Source organism: Pyrus communis, chromosome 4 (assembly GCF_041283825.1).
Source record: "Pyrus communis isolate YQ-2024b chromosome 4, ASM4128382v1, whole genome shotgun sequence".
NCBI lineage: Eukaryota > Viridiplantae > Streptophyta > Magnoliopsida > Rosales > Rosaceae > Pyrus > Pyrus communis.
Window position 1 is genome coordinate 13105740 of NC_142568.1, and position 5198 is coordinate 13110937.

Here is a 5198-nt window from a genome sequence, read left to right on the forward strand (position 1 = left end):
ACAGTCCTCTAATAGGGATGTGGATCTCATCCAAATCCAAATGGTGAGAATTTTAGGGATTATTAAATTCTAACTATTCGTTGTGTATAATACGGTCAGTTTTTGTCAGATACTATTTGTGTTTAATTTTAAATAATAAAATTAAAATAATTTATAGCCGTACGATATATAATAAATGATTAGAATGTGATGATTCCTAAGATCTCTAGCATTTGAACCGGGATGGGATCCTCATCCGTCTAATTGAGGTCGGTGAAGGTAGCGGCTTACAAAGACCAATAATCAGAGGGTCAGAAGCGTGTGGGATCGTGTACCTACTTTCTCCCTCCCATTTCACTTTCCTCCTCAACCCAAAGCCTACAACAATTACTCCTTATTTATTTCTCTTTCCCTTTCTTCTTTTCTTTTTGGTTTGATTATTCATTTGTTTAATATTTTTTTCTACGCATACAGATACAAATGAATCCCTTTTTTTTTATTTTTTATTATTATTATTTTTTATTATGTGGCGTTACTCAAACTTTTAGAGTTGATTTCAAACTAATCTCATTCTTTAGAAATATTTAAGATAAATACTTAATATTTTAAGAATTAAACATCTGTTCGGCCTCAAGTATGAAGTGATAATGTGAACTTATGAATTGAAGGGCATGCTCGGATTTTTATTATCTTGTCATCTATATGGTTCTAAATTAAAAGTATCATTTTTAACCAAGGGAATATAGGGTTTACCTTGGATAAAAGCAATCAGTTGGGAATTCAAAACACCATACATGACATTAGTGAAAATACTAACTTCTTGTTTAATATATTTGTCAACATCATTACTTACACGCTAGTGACCTAAATTCACATTCTCGGCCGAATTGAGTTTCGGTAGTTTCGGTCTAGTAGTGTGATGTTTGGACCCGCTTTTGCACCTTGTCGTATGATTTCTAGGCCATTGGATGGAGAAGATATTAGAATGACTTCCAATTATTGTTGACAAATAATGTTGTAGTTTTTAATCGTGATATTTATCTATAGAACATTTATTGAAATTATCTTGACATTTTCCTATAAGCCAAATGAATTCGGTCTTTTATCCAACCAGTTTCTTTCTGCATGGATATTAGATTAATTAGCTGGGAAAAATGAGATATATTTCTGGGAGGCATAGTGCAATCAAAATTGCTTCTACAAGTTATCATCCAAGGTATGCATGTCCTATAAATACAAGACATAGTGCAACGTGGAAAGCTTCTTCAACTCAACACATAAACAACTCAAAAGTTCTACGCTAAAGCTCCTCACAACCTTGAGAAAAATATTAATTATCCTAACCTTTTCATCAACATATATTCAATTCAGGTAAAATATCACTGAGTTGATAACCTAGCAACATATTCAGTTTGAGTGAGCATCACTGGAGCCATAGAGCTAGTCGGCCTAGAAGTACCTTCAGTTTGGTTAAGCAGCACTACTTCTAGTTTGGTTGGTTGTTTACCCAAGTCAAAGCTGGCGAAGAGTCTTTAATTTTTCACTGAAAGAGGTCACTTCATTAGTTTTCCCAGCAAAGTGAGGTGTTTTACAACCGGTTACTCGCAAGTACATTTCAGAGTTTGCATTCAAATGGTCGAACGACATTCACAATAATGACACTCATCTCCTTTAAGTATCTTTTCCCTTATAGCCTGATACTGATTCAGTGCACTTATATTCTCGCAAATATAGTTGAAGCTGTCGATTTTGGTGCAGAAGATCTTGAACTTCACAGTTAAGTAACATTGTCTTCAGTTTCTAGAACTCTAGGCCGAGTTGTTCCTTTCTTGACCATAATCCCTAAGTGAAGAAGTTAGCAGCGCATTCAACATTATCATCACATTTACTCTACTTGCCCAATTGACATGGGTTGCGAATTGGCACGCCTGCATTCACACAAGAAGGATGTAGTTAACTCAATAGTTGTTCGGTCTGCACATTAGATAAGCTTTGTAGTTTTTAGAGTCAACAATAGTACTAGCTCTTCATCTAAATATTAAAATTGCGTGTCCAAAGTGTTGTTTTTTGTGCGAAACTTTATACATGGCATTGCTTTATATCTACCATAAGTTTGGTTGCATAGCAAGAAACATTAAAATCAAATGATGAGGGGATTTGAGGACACATGACCCTTATAAAACTAACAATTTAGAACTTATCCAAAGAAAATAATGATCAAATTGTTTCCTTGCTCCAGTCAACTGTCCCCAAAACGGGAGGCCCTTATTGTAATTAGATTGTCCGATATTACGGGTGTGAATTAATTATAATAAATTAATATCGAATTGTTATTTGTAAAATTAACACACAAAAAATAATATCATATCATCAAACTATAGTATTAATAGGCTATGATTATAAAGGGTTAGGCTATGATTCCTTGTCTCAATCAGTGATTCGACTTTTATGTAAAGATCTAACCATTGCAAAGATCCATTAAATTCATAAGTGCAAGATAACTATTGATTTTCCGGACTTAGTGGTACGTATCATAAGACAATAATTTGATTACAAATGAAAAAAAAAAAAAAAAAAAAAAAAAAAAAAAAAAAATTCTATTATGCCATTTTTTTGCTGGCAGAATGTGTGCGGCTTCTAGTATTTATACAAAAAATCAATATTGTCTGCTATACATACACACAAATATGTACATATGCTAATATAAGAAAATGTCCTTGCTCAGCTGGGGTAACATCGCCGCTGCATGCGCTGCACAACGAGCTGTACTCCTTGCTCAAGAGCTGCGCGCCACTGCTACTCAATTTGAAGGAGATGCTGTGATTGCCCTTGCCGCTTTGGAGCAATCTGATGAAGATAACTCTTCCATAGGACCTGTTATTTTATGCAAGCCACTTTACTAGGCTGCTCGCATGAGCCCATTTTGTTCGAGGAATCTCCCGACTTGATTATTGACTTGGTATTAGAGGATAGCTAGAAATATTTTAAGAAAAATTAATGAAAAAGATAAAATAAAGGGTAATGTGAATAGTACCAGGATTGACTTTTTAGTGTAAAAATATGGTTTTTTTTTTTGTTAAAGTGAACAGTACCGGAAGTTTTCGTTAAAGTTCCAATATTTTATAGTATTCTTGGTGCTGGATACTGTTTTTCACTTTGATCAGATTGAAATCTCTATCAAAAAATTTATGGAGTCCCATATAAATCCACTCTATCCTTTTTTTTTTTTTTTTTTTTTTTTTTTTTTTTTTTTTTTTTTGGTACTTATTCATTTACCATGTCAATCAATATGATACTCCTTCTAAATGATGAATAAAGAATATAAGAAAATCTATATTTCTTTTTTGCAATAATTTATTCAAAATAGGAAGAAAATGTACATATTTGTACAAGTAATGAAGGTGAAAATGAGATGGAAAGATACCTAATTAAGAACTGGAATAACAAAGTCGAGTACAAGAATAACTAGAAATTAAGATGGAAAGATAAAAGGATATGTATACATGGGTATTTCAAATAGAAGAAACTTCAAACCAACCGAGGATTTGGTTTTTCTTGGTTTGGTAAGACAGAATTGTTTGAAATTCAAACCGTGATGTGTATAAAACTTAATTATTTTGGTGTACACCATGAGAATATATCCATAATATGTATATAGCTCTTTAGAGAAGAGCTAATTATTAACCACCACCAAAAAAAATAACGAAAAAGAAAAAAGAACATGTCGAAGAGTCTGAAGAGAGACGAGAAAAACTTGAAAAGTGAAGAAGAACCAACATTAAATGTTGTATAATAGACAGATCTTGATTCCATCAAAGAATCTAGTTACACACACACATATATAATTAATATTGCAGAGGAAATTGTGGAAAACTAACAGTTGCAGCTAGCCGCACTGCTGCAGTACGTGCTAACTTATCACGGTTACTAGTATTCATCAGGAGTCACGTTCGTGCCAGCAGAGAAGCAGAGCTATGCAACGCCGGAGGATGTAGAACTTAGTCCGCTGCTTCTTCAACAGATGGCTGCACTTTTTTCCGAAGGGTCGGCCACGGCGGCACCCAGATTTATCACACTCTTCATTGACATTGTCATTGAAGCTTGCAGTAGTCGTTGCAGAAATAGTTCCAGCAATAGTAGTAGTAGTACTAGCAGTACTGTCGTTTTCCTTGATTGCCGATACCACATTGAAAGCCATTTTGAAAGGTTCTTATCACTCTCATCAACTTCTTGTATTTATATATGTCAAATAATGTGATAGTTTCTCGTTAATTCAAATTCGGACTTATTCTAAATATCTTTTTTTTTCTCTCTAACAAAATACTTTGCTCCTTATCTCTATGAAGTCATTTTTGTTACACATAAAAGTTTAATGTGCAAAATTTTTGTGTGAGTGTGTGTTTTACAATCATTGGATTCTCCTTCGTGTGTGAAAATAAAAAAGAAGAAATTAGGATCTCATCCTTCATTTTTTATGTCATTGATTAAAACGTTATTCCTTTTCAATTTTTGAGCTAAGTTGTCACATCCCGGCCCGGGCCCCCACCACATCTTGGGCTCGACTCTACCGTAGTAAGATATTGTCTACTTTGGGCCCCGACCATGCCCTCACGATTTTGTTTATGGGAACTCACACGAGAACTTCCCAGTGGGTCACCCATCCTGGGAATGCTCTCGCGCGAACTTGCTTAACTTCGCAGTTCCTACGGAACCCGAAGCTAGTGAGCTCCCAAAAGGCCTCGTGCTAGGTAGAGATGAGAATATACATATAAGGCTTACATGGTCCACTTCCTGGGCGATGTGGGATGTTACATAAGTCATTTGGTTTTTTCTACATCATTATTTCAATAATAAAAGATTTACATGTCAACATATTTAAATTTTATAATTAAAATTATTTAACCATTTACAAATAGATCCATTTTAGTGTATTTAAATGTATGGCTAAATTTATACTCATTTATGAATTTGCAACCATTTTTTTAATATGTACCAATTTTCTTTTAGTTTTAATTTGTATCTATATATTTAATTTTTTTTTTTTTTTGTGCCCATTTTTTAAAATTTTATTTTTACCGGTAATTTTTTTTATTCTTTTATTGTTCTCATAAATTATTTATAATGTACCATTTTTCATAAAAAAATATTCCACTTTGTTATCTACACACACACACACACACACACACACATATATATATATATACATATACATATATAAT

At 33.4% G+C, this 5198-nt stretch overlaps 1 long non-coding RNA gene across 1 annotated transcript; it reads right to left on the minus strand.

Annotated features, from left to right (window-relative positions):
• Nucleotides 1-2534: 2534 nt before the first annotated feature.
• LOC148697477 (uncharacterized) lies at nt 2535-3913 on the minus strand. Its single transcript, XR_015961239.1, has 2 exons — nt 3858-3913; nt 2535-2853 (listed from the first exon to the last, which is right to left on the minus strand). It is a non-coding gene; the product is annotated as an uncharacterized LOC148697477 (long non-coding RNA).
• Nucleotides 3914-5198: the final 1285 nt, after the last annotated feature.